The sequence below is a fragment of the Dermochelys coriacea genome, chromosome 1 (assembly GCF_009764565.3).
Source record: "Dermochelys coriacea isolate rDerCor1 chromosome 1, rDerCor1.pri.v4, whole genome shotgun sequence".
NCBI lineage: Eukaryota > Metazoa > Chordata > Testudines > Dermochelyidae > Dermochelys > Dermochelys coriacea.
The window spans coordinates 186459586-186486538 of record NC_050068.2 but is presented as its reverse complement, the minus strand read 5'-3'; the positions used below and the strand labels follow the sequence as shown (position 1 = coordinate 186486538).

Sequence of the window (26953 nt, the reverse complement as noted above, 5' to 3'; positions counted from 1 at the left end):
CTTATACTAATACATCATCCTCTCTTTTGGATTATATGGGGCTCCAGCAACTTTCCAGCGACTCATAGAAAGCTATTACCTCCACATACCAAGTATGCTGCTGCTACCTGGATAATGTGGTCATACACAGCCAAGACTGGGGGATGCACCTAGAAAAGACGGAATTAGTACTGGGTACCCTGATGAAAGCAGGTCTCATCGCTAATCTATCCAAATGTGCAATAGGGCTAGCAGAAGCCAAATACCTTGGGTACATTGTGGGGAGAGGTATAGTGAAACCCCAACTGAACAATTTGGCGGCAATACAAAATTGGCTTAGACCAATCCAGAAGAAACAGGGCAGAGCATTTCTGAAGACAGTGGGATATTACAGGTGATTAATTTGCCACTTCACATACCCTTTGATGGACCTGATAAAGGCCCGGGGCCCAAACATAGTGAAGTGGATCAGTGTGGCTGCAGAAGCTTTTGATCTGAGGCCAGCCTTCTGCAGTAATTGGTGCTAGTAACCCCAGACTTTGAGAAAGAATTCATGTTGCAAATGGATGCCTCCAAGTTAGGACTGGGAGCTGTACTTTCTCAAATGGTAGGAGAGGAAGAACTCCCAGTCTTGTACCTTAGTAGGAAACTCCTTCCCAGAGAACAAAAGAACGCTGTGGTGGAGAAGGAATGCTATACAGTAAAATGGGCCCTGGTAACCCTCCGGCACTATCTGCTCAGATGGTGGTTTACCCTCATTACAGACCGTAGCCCACCTGAAGTGGATACACCAGAACAAAGAAAAAAATGCAAGGGTAACAAGATGGTTCCTGTCATTACAATGCTTCCACTCACAGTGCAACATAGGGTAGGAATCAGGTATGTCAATGCTGATGGTCTGTCAAGGGTACACCGGTTGTCTGCCCAAGTAGCCCAACCCCATAGTGTTGGGGGAAAGGAGGATGGGGTATATGGCAAAGTCAGACTGGACAGCTATAAGAGCGGAGGAAGGCAGATATATGAGCCCTAGAATGGTAAAGCCCCTTTTCCCCATGGGCTAAAAAGAGTTTACCTCAGGTCAACTAGGGACACCTGAGTCCTGTTAAGGGCTGCCTGTGATCTTTAAAAATCCCTCCTCTGGTGAGGGAGAAGGAGGAGAGACAAGCTGCAGCAGGGCTAGTGGTAACAGACAGAAAAGGCTTCTCCAGGGTGGAAGGGTGCTCTCCTCGCTATAGGGGAAGCAACTAAGCTAACTGCCTGTTTGGGGAAGGACTGGCATCCCGGGGTCAGCAAAACAGGGAAACACCCCAGAGAGCGGACAGGGAAAGGTAGTCCTTTTTGTGTGTCCTGTTATGAGTTTGTTTCTTTGGTTTGGCTGACGGGTCCTCCTTGGGCCTACTCTGAGGCCCACCTTCTAAATACTGAAAAATAAAACGTGAATGAGGAAAAAAAACTCTCCAGAGTGGGACTGATTTACTCCAGGCCTTCCCCTCCCCCGCCATCCCCCCACTGCCAGAGGGGGAAATGCTGAGCCCAGTAAGGAAAAGGAGGTGCCTTGCCCCATCCTCTGTAACTCCCAGATCCTTTTGTGCAGTACCCCTTCTTAGGTGGTCATTTCCCATTTATAATGACAGGTTTCAGAGTAGCAGCCGTGTTAGTCTGTATTCGCAAAAAGAAAAGGAGTACTTGTGGCACCTTAGAGACTAACAAATTTATTAGAGCATAGGCTTTCGTGAGCTACAGCTCACTTCATCGTAATGCATGCGATGAAGTGAGCTGTAGCTCACGAAAGCTTATGCTCTAATAAATTTGTTAGTCTCTAAGGTGCCACAAGTACTCCTTTTCTATTTCCCATTTAGTATTTGTGCAATTGATTGTTCCTTCCTAAGGAAGGTACGTTTGTATAGGGAAAGAATGCCTGATATGCTGTACAATTTGGAGGGGGAGTAATGTGAACACCACACGATTGCTCGTTACCTTTTTCCTCCAAAACCACACAACCAGCCCCTTTTCCAGCTTTGACTAGTGCTCTAGCACATTCGCATATTAGGGATATGAAAAGCCTGATTTTGCTGTAAGGCGGCTCATACAAGGCTCACTTCCCACTGCTGCAGCAGTGATGTGGAAATCATAAAGTTTATTAGCATTCTCTTGCCTGATAGAGTTGGATGCTGTTTGATATAGTGGTCAAAGGCATAAGGTATCTATTTCATTAGAGCCACTGTCGCGTTGTGTGTTTGAGTCAGTAAGGCTAGTAAGAAAATGATTAAACAGCCTTGTCGCTGATTCCTGATATGGGCCTTTGGAGGGTCGCTGCTGCCCTTGCCAAGACCTCCTTAGCTTGTCCCAGTCAGGGCAGGTCTTTGACTCTGATTTTTGAGTCCAGAAGTGTGCCTTGGTCTCTTCGCTTTATTCAGGGAGGCAGCCTGGTGCAAAGGCGTTACCCCTTTGCCATCCCAGACCTTTCTGCCTCCCCTTCCTTCTCTGCACTCTCTCCTTTTGTCCGAGGCCTTGTTTCCTCTATTGGGCAGGGCTGTGAATGCCTGCCTGTATTACTGGCAGTTCTGGCAGCTGCATGGGGGTGTGGTCAATCTGCTTGCCTGCAGACAAGAGTGGCTCCCCTCCTGCCTTCTTACAATGTATAAATGTGAAGGAAGAAATTAAGGATGTTATGGTCCCCTGCTAAGAAATCACAGGTATGGTTGTCCCTGAATTAGGATCTATCACCTAATTGATCTCAGTGCAAATAAGGATAAGGGACGAGAAAAGGTAAACTAAAAAGGTGCTTTATTTAACATAAGGTAAGTATATGGACAAAATATCTCAGTGGCTTGCATGGGCATGAAGCCCAGAACCCTCTCCCTCTACAAATGACAGGTAAAGGTATTTATACTTTACAGATCAAAGATTGTCTGATTGTCTGCCTCAGCCTGGAGATGTTGGATCTGGACCTACCACTGGGCTTGGGGATGACAGGCAGTGCAAGAGGGACTCAGACCTTTGATGACTGCTGAACCAGGATTAGGATCAGGATCAGGATTACTTCTCAGGTAAGTTGCTGTGGTGATTTCTCTCAGAGATCTTCCAGTGATTCTTGATCCAATAACTTGAGCGCGGGCTGCCACAAGGGAGGACAGCACCCTAGAGCCTGTGTGCAGGGCTTTTATATCCTCTAGTCTCTAAGAAGATCAGGGACCACCTGACCAGTCCTTTTCCCACCTGTACACAAAAGAGTGCCAGACTCAAACAAAAGGCGGGTAAAGTTCCAAAGAGAAGGGTAACCAACATGGCTGCCCAACAACTGCTAGACACCATTCACAATGGCGATTTTAACAGATTTTTGACATTACCATTTCCCAGGTAAATAATACAAGATACCACATAGACATAAATCAGAGCATGCATATTAAAACATAAATACATGAATAACGTTGTACAGCCTAAACACAGTATTGGGTTTGTAGACTCTATTACAGAGCCTCTAAGCATTTCTGAAGATTCACGATCTTCAAGAACACCAGTCTGTGGTGACTAAAACTATTGTGATGTAGTGGATTCCTGAAAAAGCTCTAGAACAAATATCAGAGACTAAATTGTTCTAAAATGCTATCTAGTTTTACTTTCCAGTCTATGTTGTGTGCGCTTATTATTCTTCATGGTAAGACCTTTTTATGTTTATAATTTTCAGTAAAACTTTTACAGTGAAATCTGTTTAAAGTAAACACAGATTAAACATCTGATCCTGCTCTTACTGACATTAATTTGCCATGGAGTTCAGTTGATGTAGGTTTGGTCCCATAGTGAGACATGGTGAGGTGGGTGCACAGCATTGCATTTCTAGAAGTACTGAGCCTGTTTGCATAGCGAAGTTGCTCTTTGGGGGGCGAAATGCCCTTACCATAACATGGTTTTGGGATATTTGAAAAATTGTCAAAGAAGATTTATGTGGAATACAAGACTATTAACAAGAAGTGTGATCTATTTATTATAATACCAATAGTATAGTTTTAATGTTGGAAAGAGGTATGCACTCAGTTTTATGTAGATGGTGATAATAAACTGAATAGACTTAAAGTATTAATAAAGAGTTTGTATTTTCTGTATGTTTACAAAAAGTAAAAGCAAACAATTTAATTAGCAGTTTGGGAATTCCCCAACTACTTCTTTAAAAGAGGCAAATAGTTGCATTCTGTTCTTATTATAGCTACTTTCATCTAAGTCTATCAAAATCCTTTAAAAACAACATTTAATTAAGCCTCTCAAACCTTGAGAAGTAGGTAGATATATCCTCAATCACTTTACATATGGAAAAACCGAAGAACAAAAATCATACCTCAAGTCAGTGGAAGAGATGGGCCTAGACATGGCCCCAGGCATGGCTGGGGGCGGCCTGGACCCAGCCACGGCTGGATTGGGCCCAGGCCAGCCCCAGCAATGGCCTGACCCCAGGCGTGGCCCGGGTGGCCCTCCCACGGCCTGGACCTGCTAGGGCCGGGAGAGAGGTGTCTATCCTGCAGCCCCAGACCCAGAGCTCCTGTGGCGAGGACAGGCACCTCTCCCCACCAGCCCAGGTACTGCTGTGGGGAAAGAACGCTGGGGGGAGTCCTCTCTCCCTGCAGTAGCCCCAGAGCACCCTCCTGCAGCTCAAACCCCTCATCCCCAGCCCCACCCCAGACTGGAGCCTTCACAACCCTGCACCCCAACCTTCTGCCCCAGCCCTGAGCCCCTTCCCACAAGAACCCATCGGCCCTACCACATGCATTTTGTTATGTGCACCAATATGGAGGTGATGTGTCACAATCACCTCTATATTGGTGCACATAACAAAATTAATTCCACACATGGGTGGGAAAAATTAGATGGAACACTGTCCAGCACCCCTTTTACCAGTGCACAATGATGTGATAAATATAACTGGAGCCCTGGGTGGTTCTGCTACTCTTCACCTGGAGGGTCCAGACCTGAGACACCTTGTTAATATCACCTGGAAAAAGGGAAACCTCTTCTCTGGTAACTGGACAGTTCAAACTACTGAACACTGCAAGAAAGGATATACCAACATTTAGCTCTGATACCATGGACATTGACTTGCTTCTTGTGCCTCCCCCTGTATACATAGGTCCTCTCAGGGATCCCAGTGTCAGTGCTTGTACTCACAGGCCCTTCGTACCCTTCACATCAATAGAAGCAGAGGCAGGAGCAAATGACCAAAGCAAACACAAAACCTATACAGCATTTCCCAAAGGAAAGAAGGTTATTTAACCTCACTGAAGAGTTTCTTGTGACACTAAAGTCTGGAGCCCTTTCTGGTGCGTGTGCACCCTCATTCAGCCTCGTGGGGGCTGATGCTGCAAGACCATGCAGCTTTGTGGCGCTCGGTGCACCGTCCATGCTCCAGGTGACCTTATTTGAACAACGCTTAAGCTTGCTGTCTACAGTGACTCCAAAATTAATGATACCACAAACCAAGGCTCTTCTCAGCCAATCAGAGCACAGAGCAGCAGCCGGTTCCTTCTTGCTGAAATGCTCTGCTGCCTCTGACTGCTGTCGCTAACAGGTGCTGAAGCAGGAGGAAGTAAAACTATGACCAGTGACCTGTCTCTGCTATGTAACTGTGCAGGGGAGAAGTAGCTTGTAAGAGAAAGGCTCCGGAGTTTATTAATAATACACATGAATATTCATTCATCTATTTATTATACATATTTCGACGGTCCCTTGCACAATGGTATGTGGGGGGTATTTAAATGGCTTAAAATGAGTCATTGACAGTAAAAAAAAAAAAAGTAGAGAGGGACAGGGATGTGGCCAGTCAGCTACATAGATCAGTCAATTGACTGCCTTTGCAAACAGATGTGTTTCATACATGTGGCAAGGTTAATGCTGAAGTGTACCCCTAACCTTGCATTTCCCTAGCACTTCCTGCCATCCAAGCGTTTTAAAAAATTTTGTAAGCATGAGTGTATTAAGCCTCGTGAGATACAGTAGGTATTAGCTCCATCTTGTGCATGAGAACATTGAGCGGGGAAGGCCGACATTTTCAAAGTGACTAGGAATATTGGCGGCCAACTTGTGATGCCATGAAGGACCTGATTTTTCAGAAAGTGCTGAGCCCCCACCCTCAGAAATGTAGTCCTTGAACTGGACACCAAAAACTAAGGGACCCAAAAATACTAGTCACCTTTGGAAATCTAGGCATGTGATTTGCTCTCAATACCCTACCTTAACTACCTACCCACACTCCCTCTTCTAATTGTTTCAATTAAGGGAAATAAGGTACTATAGGTTAATGGAGACAATGTCCCAGATACTCACTGTCATTTCTTCCCATCAGATTTCTTCTCCATTCACATTCCTCCTCTCTATTTTACTGCCTCAACCAGAAAAGGCTGTTGGGGCTCATGAAACTCCTGGCCTACAGCCTTATCCTGATTTGGGGATGTTATCAACGAGAGTCTCAGTGTCCCCTGTATGACCCCACGTGGCTTCCAAGTGCCATGGAATGTTGTGGGACCAACATTTTTCAAAAGGACAGTTGTGCTAAATTAAGGGTTAGTCTTTGAAAGATATGTTTACTATCAAACATAACAGCCCACTCTGGCAGGGGGCAGAGAGGGGTGCACCTCACTGCGCCTTCCCCAGGGTTTCCCTCATTCCTCTCCTCCCCTTGTACACTCACACTCCTTTTATTTTAAAAAATAAATATCAGATTTCCAACCCTTTCCCAGCTACATTCTAGTGTAGATTTCTTGACTCCATGTTTAGGCACGAGCTGTGCTTGTGCAATGAGTTGAGAGACTTTTCCGAGTACTGTAGATATATTCCCTCTAGATACCATGGTAATCAGGTCCTCTGTAAATTCATTGATAGATGGATACTGCTAGTGAGAGAGTGAGTCAGTGTGTACAATATTTTTTTTTTTGCTATAACTTATTCCCAAAGAAAAGCTACAATCTGCACCCTAATAGATGCAATCAAAAGACACTCCAATGTTAACGCCTCCCCTTTTGTGGCCTGTGCATGTGATTCTGGAATGTGTTTCCTACAGGCTGTAACTCACGAAAGCTTATGCTCAAATAAATTTGTTAGTCTCTAAGGTGCCACAACTACTCCTTTTCTTTCTGTGTATATAAAATCTCCCCACTATATTTTCCACTGTATGCATCCAATGAAGTGAGCTTCACAAAAGCTTATGCTCTAATAAATTTGTTCGTCTCTAAGGTGCCACAAGTCCTCCTTTTCTTTTTACGGATACAGACTAACACGGCTGCTATTCTGAAACCTGTCATTATGCAAGGCACCGAATTGAAGCAAATTACACTCTTTTGCCACTTGTACCCAAAGTAAATGTTTCAATTATTGATGGATTTAGCTTATCCTGCACAACATGTCATGTAGCCAGTCTTTGGTTAAAGGATTCCCATAGCAGAGAGAGAGATATCTCATCAACATACTCATTCCTTCCAGAGAAACAAAGATCTAAATGACAGTTTATGGCTACCAAGAGTGGAAATTGTTGCTCTGGTTGCTGAAGAGTAAGTTAAAGATGGAGAGGAATGAAGGGGCCACACTGGGTTACTGCTACCTGCAAAGACTACAACAAAATCCTTGGAGACAAGTGTGAAGGTGTGAGCTGGAGTTCTTTCCATTAGGTTTTTCCGGTCCTTATGTAGTGCGCATATTTACAGTGTCCAAGTAAAGTGTGGCTTTCAAATCACACGTTGGCTCTCACCCATTAATGAATGAATCTCAGAGGGATCAGAGACCGGGTACCTATCTGAACAGAGAACCAAACTTTAGAATGATCTTTCCACTTATCTTATCAGAGGTGTGAAAATAATGTGCGTTTACAAAATTAGGCTGGAATGTTCAGGAGAAGATACCATGTCTATCACTTCAGCTTCCAGTCGTTGAGGTAAACATTATGAAAGCAGCCTTTGCTCATTGCATTCCAGTTCTGGGCTCAATTGCAAAGTAGACAGAAGAAAAATCATTGGAATTTTTTCACAATCGTTACTCTCTATAAATAACATAGATGCTAATTCTACTAAAGTCACATTCGAAAGGAAGCTACATTGAGCATCAGCCTGGAGGTTGCACACAGGGCTACTTCAGAAAAAAGCTGTTGCATTGTTAGCGAATGGGCTGAATTTTAAACATATTAACTTGCAATAATTTCAGATACTGTATTTTCTGAGTTTCTTATGTTAGATGGTGTATAATTGTTATAATAAAGCATTTTGCTTTCATCTTGTAGTATGTTGTACATGTCAGCTATAAAAGTGTTTAATTTGGCTTTCACTTGCTGATAGAAACAATGCCATGTTCTTTGGATATGACCAGCCAATGAGAGGTAGCTTTCATGGTGTAATACTTCTAAACTGTGTTTCACTGCTTCACTGTGCCATCACTTGATATCCTGCTGAAGAGTTTTATGGGTTGGGTTTTGTGAAGCTCATACAAGATTCTCTAACACAGTTCAGTTAAACTCAGTTGTTATTTTTCTAACTCATCTCCAGACTATAAATTACTGTTGCTATAAGCAGAATGTAGAGCGTGTTTTGTCCTACGATGCCAAAATCTTAATGAGCATTAATTAAGTCTCGTGGCATCCCTGTGATGTAGGCAAGTATTACACCTTGTGTTACAGATGAGTTAAACAGGCACAATTTAATGAGGAGCTCATTCTCAGCAACTAGTATTTTTTTTCAGTGTCAGCAGTTGATTCACTGAGTCATGATGAACCTAATGCCTGAGCTCCATTTCCTCAGACGGGGTTCCACTTTAAAAAAAAAAAAACCTTTGACAAAACTCAAAACCCAATGTATAAAATTCTCCAAGGGATCTTAACTATGACCTAGAATTTGAAATTGGGAGCACGGGGAATTATTTTTAATAACATTTTAACACTTCAGAATAAAAGCAGCAAGCTTCAAACTGATTGCATTAATAAACCCTAAATACTGTGTAGCATTGCACACTTCTTAGTTTATGGTTTACACTAAACACTAGTGAAATGTTGAAAATCAGTCTGTGTAATGGATGATAATTGTTGGAGACTCAATTCATTAACACTGTCCATGCAACAGATAGCCTGGACATGCACCCAGCTGCAAAGAACCTGAATGGCCATAAAGGGCCAAGTGAAATTTGGGGGGAGTAGCTGACTCTGGAACCACAGATGGTTCTATTGGATTTAATGATCTAACAATGCCTGCAATTAGATCATATTCAGCCTTGAGGCAAGTCTCAGTAGGAAAAGCAAGGATGTGTTTCACTGAATCCTTAAACATATTGACCGAAGTGTTTGGTTTATCGGGGAAACACTTCTCTCTGGGTCATGACAATTGGTAAAATGACCATTTGTGGGGAATCTTTCTTACTGATAGTCAACATCAAAAGAGCATGAGTTTTCCACTTTAAATATCAGTCCCCCATCAGTATAGTTTATTCATGATGGCAGAAGCTCTGGAAGAAAAGTTTGCCAGTTATGCTTCCAGTTATGGCTAGGTTAATCTACTTCAGCAAGTAAACTTAAGGTGCAGTATGCAATTACCCAGATTTAGGTGATCAAATGGATGGGTTCTATAATCAGTTGAACCTGAACCTCAAAAAGTGGGGAGGAGGGTGTACATCATCTGCCTGGAAGAAGAGTTGGTCCAGATTCCTATATCTGTATCTGAGATTGTGGGTGGGTGGGTTTCCTGACCATTTTGTACTTTCTCCTGTGTGTCTGGATCTGTACTTTTCCTGAAATGTTCTGACTTCTTCTCTGTCTGTACCTTAGCCAGAGAAGCAAGTCCAGATTTTTGCTTTTCTATAGGCAGAAAGATCCTGATCATACCTCTCAACTTTGTGAACCCTAAATGTATATGGTATTTGATGGGTCTGGCCATTCATCTGTAAGTATAGGTGTCAAAATGCCCAGCAATGCCCCTCTGCCATGTACATTGGCCAAACTGGACAGTCTCTCCGTAAAAGAATGAATGGACACAAATCAGACATCAAGAATTATAACATTCAAAAACCAGTTGGAGAACACTTCAATCTCTCTGGTCACTCGATCACAGACCTAAGAGTGGCTATACTTCAACAAAAAAGCTTCAAAAACAGACTCCAACGAGAGACTGCTGAATTGGAATTAATTTGCAAACTGGATACAATTAACTTAGGCTTGAATAGAGACTGGGAATGGATGAGTCATTACACAAAGTAAAACTATTTCCCCATGGTATTTCTCCCTCCCACCCCACCCCCCACTGTCCCTCTGATATTCTTGTTAACTGCTGGAATTAGCCTACCTGCTTGTCACCATGAAAGGTTTTCCTCCTTCCCCCCCCTGCTGTTGGTGATGGCTTATCTTAAGTGATCACTCTCCTTACAGTGTGTATGATAAACCCATTGTTTCATGTTCTCTGTGTGTGTGTATATAAATCTCTCCTCTGTTTTTTCCACCAAATGCATCCGATGAAGTGAGCTGTAGCTCACGAAAGCTTATGCTCTAATAAATTTGTTAGTCTCTAAGGTGCCACAAGTACTCCTTTTCTTTGTGTCAAAATGGTGACTCTTATGAATATTGGCCCTTTCTTCTGCACAATTTGGAGGGTGGGTAGTTTGAGCACTCTGCACCATTGCTATTTACACCACTGCAATCCTAATTGGCAGCCCAATAATTCCCTAGTTTAGCAGCAGCTCCTCGTGGCTCCAAAACCAAACAAACCAGCACTTTTTCATTTTTGACCTTTGTCTCCATTTTTGCTCGAGTGAGTTCTCGTACATTAGGGATATGAAAAATGTTATTTTCTGCTGTGAAATGGCTTGTGTAGTGCACACTTCTAAGCAGCTGCAATGCTGTGGACAATATGCAAGTTTATTAGCATGCATGTATGTAACAGGTTTGGAATCTGTCTGATAGAATGAGGAAAGCCACAAAGTATCTATTTCAGTAGATCAACTGTCGCTAGGTGAGGACTTTATTTTGAGTCATTGAGGAAATGATTAAAGAGACTCTAAGCATCATTTCTGAATGTTCACTATCTTCAAGAGACATCAGACAGGAGTCTGAAAAGCTATTGGGATGTAGAGGGTTCCTGATAAAAAGTCCATAAACTTATGTGTATATATAATATCTGAGCAAAAATCAATCCTGACATGTCATCTAGTTTTGCCTTCCATTTCACGCTGTGTGCACTTATTATTATCCAAGGTAAGACTTATTTACTTGTAGACTTCTTTTTTTATTTCTCAGTAAATCACTAGCACTGCAATATGTTTCTGTTAAACTCAGAGGAAACATCTGATCCTGCTCCAGCTAAAATCAGCAGGAGTTTTGTCATTGAATTCAAAGTGTGCAGGATCAGCCCATACTGATACATAGTTTAGAGTGAAGTAAAATGAAATTACCTGATTGTTTCATTACATTGTATTTCTGGCCATACTAACCTTTGGCTTATAGTGAAGTTGTTTTTGAAAAAAATAGACAACCTCACTACAAAATGGTTTCAATATGTTTTTAAAAGTGTCAAAGACAATGTTGACTTGAAATACAATAATAATAATTAATTAATAAAATTCATGATCTATTTATTACAGTAAGTTGATAGCATTGCTTTCATGCTGAAAAGAGGGCTGCACTGAATTGTGTTCAGATGATGGTAAAGAAACTGTAGATACTTCAACAATCAATAGAGGATTTGTATTTTTTTGCATGTTTGCAAAAAGTAACTTGATTTGAATTAGCTGCTGGAACTTCCCCATCTTCTGTCTGACGATATATTGGTTAGTGACATCCTACACCAGTGGTTTTCAACTTTTTTTTTCATTTTTGGACCCCTAAAATTTCAAATGAAGGTGCAGACCTCTTTGGAAATCTTAGATATATTCAGCGGATCCCCAGGGGTCCACAAAACACAGGTTGAAAACCACTATCCTATACTTTATGTCATCCTTCATCTGGGGATGTCAAACAATTTAGAAAAATTACTTCTTTGACCCTCATAAATATGAAGAGGTAGATATTGACAATATTAGCCCATTTACAAATGGAGAAACTGACAAAGAGAGAAATTAAATGATTTGCCCAGGACCATAAAGCAAGTTAGTAGCAGAGCTGGAATAGGACTCAGGAATCATACCTTCTAGTCTCCTGATCTAGCCATTAGGATAGTTAGTGCACATTTCTTAATTTTAATACATCTATCTGTTTGATTAGCATGTCCAGGAACATACTGTGCTGCTCTGTAACTAAAATTATTTTCCATGTGTTATATTTCCAGTGCACAGTGATGTGACAACTGTAAATGGGATCCTGGGTGGTTTTGTTACATTTCACCTCGATTATCCTGATTTCAAACACCCTGCTGAGATCATCTGGAAGAAGGGGAATACTTCGTTACACAACAACACAGATAGGTTTACTATCTTTCCTAATGGAACCTTAACACTTAAGAATACAGAGAAAGAGGATGAAGGACAATACACAGTGAGTGTGTATAACATAACTAGAAATCCTGTCTACCAAAGAATTTTTCAACTACATGTACATGGTAAGTGTAAAAGTATAATCTCAGTATCTTCCTCTGTAGGTCTGGGTGGAACAGACTCCCCCAAAGGTTGTTATAGCCGGTTATGGTTTCTCTACCTATTCTCATATGCTCCTCATTTTGTTTTCTGATAGTTTTGAGTGTGTTTGCTCCCTTATTGAGTGATCTAAAGTTCTAAAATGCACTTTATTATTGTATTATTGGTAAATCATAACACCCATCCCGGGCCAACATTTCCAAATATAAAAACCTTAAATTAGGCTCCTAAAACCTTATTTAGGCTCTAAAATAAGCAATCTCAGGAGGAGAGGTGGGGTCCCAGAGGACTCGAAGGGGCAAACATAGTACCTATATTTAACATGGGAAATAAAAAGGACATAGGGAAGTACAGACCAGTCAGCCTAACTTTGATTCCTGGAAAGATACTGGAAAGATAAACAGAACATTTGTAAGCACCTGGAGGATAATAGGGTAATAAGTAATAGCCAACATGGATTTGTCAAGAACAAATCATGTCAAACCAACCAAATTTCCTTCTTAGACAGGGTTACTGGCATGGTGGATAGGCGGAAGTTGTAGATGTGATATATCTTGATGTTAATAACCTTTGAGACGACCAGGAGAACTGCATGGTAAATTGCCTGCCAGATGTGAAGGTAGCAGATATCATGAGACATCTAGATAGCCTAATAGGTAGTGCTGGGGAGGAGCCAGTGGTCGTGGTAATGTAGGTGCCAGTGACATAGGGAAAGGTAGGAGAGAGGTCCCGAAGGCCAAATTTAGGCTGCTAGATAAGAGATTAAAGTCCAGGACCTCCATGGTAGCATTCTATGAAACGCTTCCAGTTCCACACACAGGGTCAGAAAGACAGACAGAACTTCAGGTATCAATGCTTGGATGAATGATAGTGTAGGGAGGAGGGATTTAGGTTTATTAGGGTATACAGGAACCTTTTGTGGAAGTAGTGGTCTGTATAGGAGGGCTAGGCTCCATCTAAAACAAAATGAAACCAGCCTGCTAGTATGTAAAATCAAAAAGATTGTAGATGATATTTTAAACTAAAGAGGTTGCCAAGGGGGCAGAGGATTGCGCAGTTCGGGCAGAGACTTAGCAATGAATTTATTAAAGGGGGAACTCTGTATCCTAGTAAAGAGGATACGGAAGAAGTTGGCAAAAGACAGGTAGGAGCTAGTAAAAAATGCTCAAAAGTAAAAGAATCTCACTTAAAAATAACACATGAAGGCAAGCTACTGAATATTGACAAAAGGTAACAATGTTTATATAGAAATGTTAGAAGTCTTAATACTAAGATGGATGAACTAGAGTGCCTGGCATTAAATGAGAACATAGGTATAATATGCATCACAGAAACTTGGTGGAATGAGGATAATCAATGAGACATGGTAATAGCAGGGTACAAAATGTATGAGAATGACAGAGCAGATCATCCTGGTGGGGGAAAGGCACAATATGGGAAAGAAAGCATAGAGCCAAATAAAGTAAAAATCTTAAATGAACTAAACTGTACCATAGAATCTCTATGGATAGAAATTCCATGCTTGAATAATAAGAATACAGCAGTAGGAATATATTACTGACCAGGCTGGTGACAGTGATTGTGAAATGCTAAGGGAAGTTAGAGACTACAAAAGCAGAAAACGCAGTATTAATGGATGATTTCAAATATCCCCATATTGACTGGGTAAATGTCACTTCAGGGCCTGATGCAAATATAAATTTTCTAGACACCATAAAAGACTGCTTTTTGGAGCAGCTAGTCCTGGAACCCACAAGGAGAGTAGCAATTCTCGATTTAGTCCTAAGTGAGCACAGGATCTGGTCCAAGAACTAACTGTAGCTGAACCAATCGGCAATAGTGAGCATAATGTAATTAAATTTAACATCCTCGTAGGGGGGATAATACCAGAAAAACCTACTATAGTAACATTTGAAAAGGGGAACTACACAAAAATGGGAACACTTGTTAGACTGAAATTAAAAGGAGCTGTCACAAGGGTTAAATGTCTGCAAGCAGCCAGGGGACTGTTTAAAAAAACAACATAATAGAGGCTCAGACTAATTGTATACCGCAAATCGGAAGACATAATAAGAGGACCAAGAGAATGCCACCGTGGCTAAATACCAGAGTAAAGGAGGCAGTCAGAAGCAATAAAATGTCCTGTAAAATTTGGAAGTTAAATCCTAGTGAGGATAATAGGAAGGTGCTCAAACTCTGGCAGGTTAAGTGTAAAAGCATAGTAAGGCAGGCCAGGAAAGAATTTGAGAAGAAACTTGTTTAAGATGCAAAAACTAATGGTAAGAATGTTTGTAAGTACAGCAGAAGCAGGGACCACTAGATGACACAGGTGTTAAAGGACCACTCAGGGAAGACAAGACCATTTCAGAAAAGCTAAATGAATTTTTTGCATTGGTCTTTACTGCAGAGGATGTGGAGGAGATACTCACATCAGACCTATTCTTTTGGAGTGACAGATCTGCAGTACAGTGCCACGCTGATGTGTCAATAGAAGAGGCTTTAGAACAAATCAATAAACAGAAGTAAGTCACCAGGACTATTCACTATTTACCCAAGAGTTCTGAAGGAACTCAAATATTAAATTAAAGAACTACTAACTGTAGTATTTAACCTATTGCTGAAACAAACCTCACTACCAGATGACTGGAAGGTAGCTATTGTAACGTTGATTTTTTAAAAGGGTTTCAGAGGTGATCTTGGCAATTACAGTACTGGGTAGATTAGTAGAAACTATAGTAAAAAACAGAATTATCAGACACATAGATTAACCCAATTTGTTGGGAAAGAGTCAACACGGCTTTTGTAAAGGGAAGTCATGCGTCACCAAAGTATTAGAATTTTTTGAGAGTACCAAGAAGCATGTGGACAAGGGTGATCCCGGGGATATAGTGTACAGTAACTCCTCACTTAAAGTCGTCCTGGTTAACGTTGTTTCATTGTTATGTTGCTGATCAATTAGGGAACATGCTCATTTAAAGTTGTGCAATGTTCCCTTATAACGTTGTTTGGCAGCCACTTGCTTTGTCCACTGCCTGCAGAAAGAGCAGCCCGTTGGAGCTCATGGTGGGGGCTTGGAACCAGGATGGACCAGCAGTCCCCTTATCGGCTCCCTGCTTCCCTAAGTTCCCTGTGCAGCAACCACCCAGCAGGCTATCAATTGCCGGACAGTTCACCTGTCCCTCCCCCCACTGCCGTGTGCTGCTCCTGCCCTCTGCCTTGGAGCTGCTCCCAGGAGCCTCCTGCTTGCTGTGCAGGGCGGGATGAGGATATAGTTAAAAAGGCAATGTACTTAGAGTGGGGTCAACATACTTAAAGGGGCAATGTGCATCTTTCTCTCTCACACACTGTGTGTGTCTCTGTTTCTGTCTGCCATGCTGTCTCCCCTCCCTCCATTTGTGCTGTCTTGTAGAGTGTGAGGCTACATTAACAACAATATGTTAACCCTTGAGTGCTCAGCCAAGTGCTAGTTCATCATTTAGCAGTAAGGCATTCCCTGGGAAATATCCCACCCTCTGACTTCACCACCTCAACCAAGCTTCACAATCATCATCGCTGTGTACAGTATTAAATTGTTTGTCTAAAACATATACTGTGTGTATATATAAAATATAGTCTTTTGTCTGGTGAAAAAAATTTCCCTGGAACCTAACCCTCCTTATTTGTATTAATTCTTATGGGGAAATTGGATTCGCTTAACATTGTTTTGCTTAAAGTCGCATTTTTCAGGAACATAACTACAAGGTTAAGTGAGGAGTTACTGTACTGGGGTTTCCAGAAAGCCTTTGACAAGTTCCCTCACCAAAGGCTCTTAAGGAAAGTAAGTAGTCATGAGATAAGAGGGAAGGTCCTCTCCTGAATCAGTAATTGGTTTAAAAAATAGGAACAAAGAGTAGGAATAAAAGGTCAGTTTTCACAATGAGGAGAGGTAAACAGTGGGGTCCTCCAGGTTTCTATACTGGCACCTGTACTGGTCAACATATTCATTAATGATCGGGAAAAGGGGATGAACAGTTAAATGGCAGAATTTGCAGATTATACAAAGTTATTCAAGATAATTAAGTCCAAAGCTGACTGCAAAGAATTACAGGGGGAATCTCACAAAACTGGGTGACTCAAGAAAATGGCAGATAAAATTCAACAATGATAAGTGCAAAGTAATGCACACTGGATGCATGATTTTTAAGTGCTTGGGTGTGGCAATACATTGGTAATGGCTCCCTGATTTGGAGTTGCCATGTCACAATGTAAGTTAGGCGTGCTCAGGAACCTTATGCCAGCGGAAGACTGAGCATTAGATTGCTTTGTCCTGCCCCTCATTCCGCCCATATCATGCCCCTGGGGTGCCCCCTTCCAAACCTTCTGACAGGAGTGGTGGGGCTGCCAGTTCAGGAGGCAGCTTTACCGCTTCCTCCAGACCATCCCTGCACTGGGAAAATGCTTCACTGTCCATCTGGCCCAACCACAGAACTGTTGTTACACCTCCTCCATTTCTGTGTTTCTCTCTCCCCCATCTCAGTCCATCCCAAGTAAACCCTCTATCACATGGCTCATGAGCAATGGTGGTGTAACACATGTAGCTGGGCATAGCAGGCAGGCAGGTGTTCATGGAGCCAGCCATGCAGATCTTTCATCTTTTGGGGTCAGCGTGGGGAAATCACTCACAGATGTTTTACAGAATGAGAGAGAGAGAAAAAAGAGAACAAATCATCCCCTGGGCATAAAGGCAGTTTCCTGCTGGGCCTCGATCAGTCTTATCAGCATCTAAGTTAGAGGTGCAATGGGAAACTCCCCATATATAGAGCTTTATAAAATGGAAGGGCTCTGTAACAATTCAGTGGGCTTCAATCTGAAACAGTGAGGGGTCTTGAGCATCACCTGTTTGTGAGTATGGGGTGGTCCCATGCATTTCTAGGTTTCTGTCTATCTGTACCTGAGAGTGTGTGCACAGGACTATAGGTTCTGTTCTATCTGTAAACTGTTTGGGGCTGAGACTGTCCCTTTTTGTTTTGTTTGTACAGCACCTAGCACAATGGGAGTCCTTGTCCATGACTGGGGCTCCTACATCCTACAATAATATAAATAATAACATCCCTCTATATTGTATCTGAAGGACATTGTGTCTGGATTCCTATATGTCTGCCTTTTATCTGCATTTTATCCAAGGGAGCATGTTCAGGTTCCTGCCTCTGGCAAGGCCGCAAACACACCTCTCAACTTTCTAGACACCACAAAGTGTAGCCAAGATCTCCAAATTGCATAGCAAAAGGGCCAAAATGCATAGCAGGCATTTTATTGCCTTCTTTACATGCAGCTCTGTGGCTATAACTCAGAAAAGTATATATGTTCATGATTCCCTACCTCCAGGAAGTATTCAGAACCTGAGTATGTGGCTTTACCTCATTATTTTAAAAATAAAATAAAAAACATGCATTTATTCTCTTCCCCCACTCCCACTTCACCCTACAGTCAGTTGGCTCTCTGTTGGAATCCTGAATATGCTTTCTTCCCCCTTCATTCTCTGACTATATTCTTTCTTTTACCACCCTCACCCCTGCACCACCCACTGCTGCTTTTGTACCTTGGAGAGAAGGAGTCTGACATTGCGCTGGAACAGGCTGCATTGACCACAGCAGGAGCAAATGTAGAGCAGATGTATGGGGGAAGGAGAAGGAACACTTACAATTTCCCTGCCAGGATGCGAAGAATTCCATAAAATAGAATCATACTGACGTAGGGCTGGAAGGGACATCAAGAGGTCATCTAGCCCAGCCCAGTCATCTTGTCTAGTCCAGAGGCAGGACTAAGTACACCTAGGGCATGTCTGTATTGCCCCGCAGTTCAAACAACAGGGGTGTGAATAACAGTGTGCACCAAAGTATCAATGATGTGAGCACAAACTTAAAGATCCCTTTAAGTTTGCATTGACAGCATCCATGAAGGGGCATTACAGCGCAGCACATCCCCATTGTTTGAACCGTGGGGCAGTTTAGACAAGCCCTTTAGACCATCCTGACAGGTGTTTGTCTAATCTATTCTTAAAAATTTCCAGTTACATAGATTTCATACCCTCCGCCGCTAACCTGGTCCAGTGCTTAACTAGCTTCATAGTTAGTTGTTCCTAATATCTAACCTAAATCTCCCTTACTGCAAACTAAGCCAGTTACTTCTTGTCCTATCCTTGGTAGATATGGAAAACAATTGCTCACCATCCTCTTTATAACAACCTTTTACATATTTGAAGACTATTATCTTGTTCCCACTCAGCTGTCTCTTCTTAAGACTAAACAGGTCCAGTTTTTTAATCTCTTTTGTTGTTGTTGTTGTTGCTCACCTCTGGACTCTCTCCAGGGGTCAGTAATGTGTCTGTACACAGAAACAAGTGTCCATGGTAAATATTTTGAAGTCCATGATAATTTTTAAAAAAATTAAATGACTGAATGACATAACTCCTCCCCCCACCAAGTCTGTCACTAAGTGCGGTAATTTTGTCAAGTGTCCTTTGCGCAATATGGTGGTGCTGACCCCTGACTCTCTCCAATTTATATACATCTTTCTGAAAGTGTGGAGCCCAAAATTGGCACTGGTACTCCAGCACGAGTGCCAAGTGGAGTGGAGCAATTGTATACTGTGTCTTCTTTACAATGCTCCTATTAATATACCCCAGAATGACATTTGTCTTTTTCAAAGCAGCATCATATATTCAGTTTGTGATCCACCATAACCCCACATCCTTTTCTGCAATGCTACCACCTAGCCTGCTATTCTCCATTTTGTATTTGTGCACTTCATTTTTTTTCCCTAAGTGTGGTACTTTGCACATCCTGATTGAATTTCATCTTGTTGATTTCAGACCAATTCTCCAATTTATTATTTTTAATTCTAATCCTGTCCTCCAAAGTGTTTGCAACCCCTCCCAGCCTGATGTCATCTGCAAGTTTTACAAGTACACTCTCCTGTCATCCAAGTTGTTAACAAAATTACCGAATAGCGTCAGACCCAGGACCAACCCTGCAGCACCCCACTTGGTATGTCTTCCCAGTTTGACAGTGAACCACTGATAACTACTCTCTTAATACAGTTTTGCAACCAGTTGCTAATGAAGAGCTCTTGAGATGACTGGTCCCGATTCCCATCGCTCAAAGGGGGATAATATCCCCATCTAGCAGGGAGGCAGTAGAGGCCTGCAGTCCCATGTCTGTCTGTACTATCTCCGAAGGCAGCCTCTTCTTTTGATTCACTATCCCCACACTCAGCTTCCCTTGGTGCAATATCTTCTGTTCCACCTATGAACTGGTTGTGCTGCCCCCCTGCAGAGAGATCTGCTTCTCCCGCAGACCCACCCACTGTTCCTGCCCTCTGGTTTCATGATTAACTTTAGTAGGAGTGGGTTCCAGAGGACTGTTGCTTTAAAAATATATCGCCCATTAATGGTGATCTGAAATATATTAATAATAATAATTAATAATAATAATCAAAATCAGATCCCAACTCATTAAAGAGAATAGATGTGCAGAGTTAGCATTTGCAAATAAGTACATTTATACATCAAAATATTTGAGCCTGTTGCAGGCACCGTGTGCCCGAGGCAAGCAACAGCTGGATTCGTTGCCCGGTGTGTGTCGCCCAATAATCACAACGGGGTGGAGAAGTAGAAAAGTTTATTTGAAGCTTCAAGTGGTACAGGGAGACAACAATCTCAAATCCTGCACACCAGTGCAAGCAGTTACACATATTTTATACATTCATTCTTTAGCATACTTATCCAATAGCAAGCTGCCCTGAGTATCCATATAGCCAATCCGGTATACCAGCCAGTTCCCCTTTTTCCTCTTATGATCTATTCCCCCATATATGGAGTTGTTTGTTCAGCATTATCTAACATTCTTGTCCTGCTTGACCTAATCGTGCTCCAGCCAATCTGCGCCTGCAATACACTGTTGCAAACTTCTCAGTGTGACTGCTGTGAGTATCTCCGGGCAGAAAAGGGAAGGGCGGGGCCATCTGGGCCTAGAGCGAGGGGGCTTCATCGACACTTGTGGTCTTCCATCCCCTTGAGTTACCTAGTGGCCATGCCCGGTGTCCCCAGCAACTCCCTCCTTTGAGAATACTCAACAGCCTTGTCTCTGAGTTTTCTCACTTGGGCTCTTATCTTTTTATAAGAGGACTTTGCATAAGCACTTTGTGGTAGCCCTGAAGGGAATGCATTACCATGTTTTTTACAAGGGCTCTGACACAAGATATTGCACAACATAACACCATCAGTACGATTAAAACAGGAAGAAAACTTTTCAACAACAGACTAAATAAACCACCAAGCCAAGATGACAAACCCCAGCCTGAAAACAAGGTTTGCAACCAATCACTCTCGGGGGCAGTGTAGGCAGCCTGTGCTCTGGCTCGGGCATGGGCCTCAGCCTGTACTACCTTATCATAAATCTCATAACTGCTGTCATTTACATATACACAACATCGGGACCTGACAAGGGCACAAACACCCCCTTGGAATGCCAAAAGGTAGTCTAAGGCCAGCCTGTTTTGGAGGGAATATGTTCTGAGCTGCTGTACCTCCTTATTTAATGTTACTACTGCTGACCCCAGATCACGAATCGAGTCCTCTAATTCTAAGGCTACTTTTTCATTTGAAGCCTTACAATATAGCGGCCTACGCATGCTATGGCTGGCCCGGTAATCAGTGGCACAATTCCCAGTATGGAGCACCCTTTAAGCTTTTCAGTTGTGAGGGGATTCTTAGCATTGCCCTCCAAAGCCGCATTGAGTCGCCGCAGGGTCTCTTCTCGTGACTCAACAGAGGTATTTCTGGTATGCCTAATCTTTCCTTTGGGCAGTGTGGTGATTATTGAAAGATGAGGAACTCCATAAGCTATATAACAGCTACCTGTCCAATTGGCTGGCAATTCCTTTTGGCCACATACAAAATAGTGACCCTGTAGGGCCCAGTATGGACTGTTTCTCAGATGGATTCCTGGGATATTTAAGGCCGCTTTTCCAAACAATTCATATACCCCCAGGGGGGCTTCCCATCCTCCCGAGTGGGTACAAGGGGGGTATTCCTAATTGTGCCGTTCAAATTGCACTCACCATAAGGACCGCTGCAAACCCACCATTGGCCTGCTATAGTGGAAATATTAACTGAACGGCAATTTATATTTCCTGACCCTCCTTTTGTGGAAGGATCATTCGTAAGAGTTTCCCTGAAGGGGAGGAACCATTACATCCACACTGTTGACCTCCCCTCTTGGTTTTTATCCAATATCCATCAGCCCACTGTGTAATAACACAGGAGCTCCTTCCCACAGGACGCCTATAGTGATCAGATTGGTTTCGGGTAAAACAAAACACTCCCTCAGTGAGCACTGCAACTGAATACAACTGATCCTGGTAGGTAGCTTGCTGCAAAGAGCTCTTATCCCAGAATGGTGAGTCCGTTCGATTTCTACTTTCCTGCTCTTTGGTGGTGGCTAATTCTGCTAGGGTTAAGGGCAGCATGACAAGGGGCACTCCTGTTCTGGGGGAAAGTGGAGTCGGAGCACACACCCAGCAATCAGTTTGGTTTGTTAAAGTAGCAACATGGTGCGCAAGTAAAACAAAGGAATTATGTTCCCGATATGCACAGTTTAGAAATAACAGCATAGAAAATAACAGGGTTACACGATTAATTATTACCGGGGTCCCCCCGGTCCAGGGTTTCCAGTTTCTGAGTGGTCCATTTTGGCACTAAGGTGCCCGCTGTTTGTGTCTCTTAAACAGTAACTTTAGCCTGAGATCATCACTAGATGAGGAGTCAACGGGGTGGACGGTCCACTGCTCTGCTGATGAAGGGATGTGAACTGCCTTCAGACGCGAGTGATGGATCCAGTTCATGTGTCCCTCGACCTTTGCCATATGGGAGATCAGCAGGATGATGTAGGGTGCTTTCCACTTTTCCTGGTGAGGCTCGTCTTTCCAGGTGCGAACAAGCACAGAGTCGCCGGGCTGTAAGGAGTGGACGAGAGAGTCCAAGGGAAGAGGCTGGGAGTCTTTAGTATACCTGTGAAGAGACAAGAGAACAGCAGACAGGGAACACATATACTGAGACAAAAAACCATTACCCAGCTCCCACTCCCCTGACAGAACCGGTGTGCCATTCATAGGCCATACCCTCCCAAACATAATTTCAAAGGGACTAATCCCTAATCTACCCTTTGGGAGAGCGCGGATGCAGAGCAGGATGAGGGGTAAGGCATCAGGCCATCGCAGGGAGGCTTCTTGGCACACTTTTGAAAGATGTCGTTTAAGGGTCTGATTGGTACACTCTACTACGCCGCTGGCTTGTGGTCTCCAGGGCGTATGGCGTTTCCAAAGGGATCTGCAAGGCATTCGAGATGCTTTGGACGATCTTTGATGTGAAGTGTGTCCTGTTGTCAGATTCCATCCACTGGGGAAGTCCGAAGCAAGGAATGACCTCCTTAACAAACTTAAGGGCCACAGTCCTGGCAGTGCAATTGCGGCATGGGAAGGCTTCTGGCCATCTGCTGAATCGATCCACTAAGACAAGGAGATATTTGTACCTTTGGGTCCGAGGAAACTCAGTAAAATCTATTTGCCACATCCGTCCGGGGCCCGGAGTGGGTTCCAGAGTAGCGGGTGGCCCTGGATGTCCTGGTCGTGGATTATTCTTTTGGCGGACTAAGCAGTCCCTGTACCTGGGTAGCCAGGGGTCGGAGTCCAGAAGTTATAAAGTGTTTTCCCATCAGTTGGATAAGTGCTTCCCTGCCAGCATGAGTGGTTTGATGTAATTTCTGTAACACTGGCTGGATCAGGGCCTTCGGTAGAAGGACCTTCCCTTCCGGGGAATGGAGCCATCCCTCCTTTTCCTGGAGACTGAGTTTGTCGGTTAGCTGTCTCCCCTCTCTAGAGTACTGGGGGGGGGGGGTCGGAAGCTCCCCTACGGATGGGATAAGGGCATGCATATGGGCATTCTCAGTCTGAGGGGATATCAGGGTGGCAGCATGCTTAGCCTCTCTATCTGCCTGGGCATTACCCCTGGCCACATCTTGATCTTCCCTTTGATGGGCTTTACAGTGTACCACGGCCACTTCCGAGGGGAATTGTACGGCTTCTAGGAGCCGGAGGATTTGGGGCCCGTACTTGACTGGGGAGCCTTGAGCTGTCAGCATTTCTGTTTGCTTCCAGAAGCCAGCATGAGCATGTAGCACTCCAAAGACATATTTTGAATAGGTAAAAACATTGACCTGCTTTCCTTTTGACAGTTCAAGCGCACGGGTCAGGGCGACTAGTTCAGCCAGCTGGGCAGAGGTCCCAGTGGGCAAACCCTTGGCTTCCACAGTGTCATGGAGGGTTACGACAGCATAGCCCGCCCTCCTTTGCCCATCTATCACAGTGCTGCTACCATCAGTACCACTCATGATCTGCATTTAGGAGGGGTATATCTTTTAAGTCCAGACGGCTAGAGTATTGGGCATCTATGATCTCTAAACAATCATGTTCCTGTTCCTCAGTCTCTGGTAAGAGGGTGGCGGGGTTAAGGAAGGGGCAAGACTGTAAGGTGACTTCAGAGTTCTCTACAAGTTTAGCCTGGTACTTAGCCATCTGAGCCTGGGTGAGCCAAAGGCCTCCCTTTGCATCCAATAAGGCTCAGACCATATGAGGGGTATATATCTGTATTGTCCCTCCCAAAGTTAGTTTCTCAGCTTCAGCCAGCATCAGGGCTGTGGCTGCAACTGCCCGCAGGCATGCTGGCCATCCCTTTGCCACTTTGTCCAGCTGCTTAGAGAAATAGGCCACGGGACGTTTCCATGCTCCCAACAACTGTGTGAGCACTCCTAGGGCCACCCCCTTTCATTCATGTACATACAACTGAAATGGCTTAGTGAGATCCAGGAGGCCCAGAGCTGGAGCTTCCATCAACTTCCTTTTCAAGATTTTAAATGCCCTGTTGGCCTCTGGAGTCCAATAGAAGGGGTCATGATCTGCTCCTTTTACACAACCATACAGGGGTCTAGCCCACAGTCCAAATTCCGGGATCCATATCCGACAGAACCCTGCCATGCCCAGGAAGGCTCTGAGGCATTGACGATTAATGGGAACGGGAACCTGGCAGACAGCCTCCTTCCTCTCATTGGAAAGCTGATGCTTCCCCTGCCTTTTGTGGAACCCCAGGAGTTGTACCATCGGGAGCGCAATTTGAGCCTTGCTTCTCGATACCCGATATTCTTGGAGGCCAATAAAATTCAGGAGACCCACAGTGGCTTTGAGGCATGGGGTTAGGCCCACTGTAGCAATTAACAAATTATCTACATATTGAAGAAGAAGAGCCCCCTCCTTGTTGTTCCACTCTTCCAGATCCCTGGACAAAGCCTGGCCAAAAAGGGTGGGGGAATTTTTAAATCCCTGGGCCAATACTGTCCAGCATAGTTGCTTTTTAACCCTTTTTGTGTCCTCCCACTCGAAAGAAAAGATTTCTTGGGACGAGGTATCTACGGGAATAGCGAAGAACGCATCTTTCAAATTGAGGACTGAAAAATGGGTATACTGGCCTCCTATAGAAGCCAGTAAGGTATATGGATTCGGAATCAGGGGGTGCAGAGTTTTAACCCATTCATTAACCGCCCTCAGATCCTGTACCAAGCAATATGTGCCATCAGGTTTTTGTACGGGCAGGATGGGAGTGTTCCAGGCTGACTGGCATTCCCGGAGGATTCCATATGTTAGGAACCGATCTATAGTGTCCTGTAAACCTTCTCTGGCTTCCCTCGCAATTGGATACTGTTTAACTTGCACCGGGGCTTTTCCTGGTAGGAGCTGAACCTTAACAGGGACTTGATGGGTAGCTTTTCCTGGGACCCCTGCTGCCCACACTAGAGGGTACACCCGGTCTTCCCACAGGCTCCATTCTGGGGCTTGCATAGCTGAGGGCTCAACTGTAAGGGTCATGTTCCATGCATTCTCGGGGGGTAGGGTAAGGGTTATTTCGTCTGCAAGGTGGCGCCTAGGCGACAAAGCAGATCCCGTCCCAGCAGATTTCAGAGTAGCAGCCGTGTTAGTCTGTATTTGCAAAAAGAAAAGGAGTACTTGTGGCACCTTAGAGACTAACAAATTTATTAGAGCATAAGCTTTCGTGAGCTACAGCTCACTTCAGAGGAGACGGGCACTCGGGGAGATAGACCAGCTTGTGAGATATAGTCCTATTTCCGAAAGCACATTCCGCTGGGGCATACACTGGGCACTTGGTGCCTCTGCCCATGGCACCCACTATGGTAAGGGAGTCTGCTACCGGCAACTGAAGGGGTTGATTCACGGCAGTTCGTGCCGCTCCAGAATCCACCAAAAAGTCTATTTCTGAACTTCCCACCCGCATCTTTACTCGGGGTTCCGGGGGCAGGGCGGTCCGTCCCCCCTGACACCCCTATTCCTGTTCCTCCATTGCCATCATAGGGGCACCCCCCTTTCCATTCCTCTCTGGGCACTCATTCTTCCAGTGTCCTTCTTGTCTACACAAGGCACACTGGTTGCGACCCAGTCGTCTCTCCTGCGGGCCCAGACATCTGCGTCCACGACCCCTTCCTTCCCGGCCACTTCCTATAGTGCCAGTCTGTACTGCCGCTACCATCATTCTAACTTGCTTTTTCTCCTTTTCTGCCTCCCTTAGACTATAAGCTCAGTTTGCAGTCTCTAAGATTTGTGCCATGGTCATGCCCCTCAGATCCTCTTTTTTCTGTAACTTTCTCTTAATATCAGGGGCTGCTCTGCTCGTGAAAATTCCCTTAATGATTGCCTCAGTTTTCTGATCATTGGGGTCTGCACTGGTGTTCTGTCGAATAGCGTCCCGAATACACTGTAGGAAGGCCCCTGGGCTTTCCTTTAGATCCTGCATTACCTCATACGGTTTTGCCCAATTATTATGTCGGACAGCCAAGTGACAGAGTCCATGCAAAGCAACTGCTTATAGGTGGTAAGCCGGGTCAAACCTGCAGGATCATTTGGATTCCACCTGGGGTCTACTCGGGGGACCTGCTCATCCGGGTCAGGGACATTATTACGTTCCTGGTCGTACCGTCTCTGTGCCTCCTCCCTTGCCTTGGACACGATCTGTTGTCGTTCAACCTCAGACAATAAGGTGCACAGGAGGACGTTGCAATCATCCCAATCCGGCTTATAGCTGCTAAGGCAGCCTTCAAAAACTGAAATAAACTTACTCGGATTGGTGGAAAACTCCCCTGCCTTTACTTTGAAAGCAGCCAAATCCATAGGATTAAAGGGCACATGAGTATAGACCTGCATAGTCGTGGCCGGACGCCCTTCCGCACCAGTACGGGAGATTTTAGTTTCGGTAAGTAAAGGATATAAGCCCACTGTAGGGGCCCTATCAGGCGGGGGC

At 44.0% G+C, this 26953-nt stretch overlaps 1 long non-coding RNA gene and 1 pseudogene across 1 annotated transcript; one reads left to right on the top strand and one right to left on the bottom strand.

Annotated features, from left to right (window-relative positions):
- Positions 1-2749: 2749 nt before the first annotated feature.
- LOC122459134 lies at positions 2750-5654 on the bottom strand. Its single transcript, XR_006279606.1, has 2 exons — positions 5243-5654; positions 2750-4963 (listed from the first exon to the last, which is right to left on the bottom strand). It is a non-coding gene; the product is annotated as an uncharacterized LOC122459134 (long non-coding RNA).
- Positions 5655-11045: 5391 nt separating this feature from the next.
- LOC119846743 overlaps positions 11046-26953 on the top strand; it is a 35550-nt pseudogene continuing 19642 nt past the window's right edge.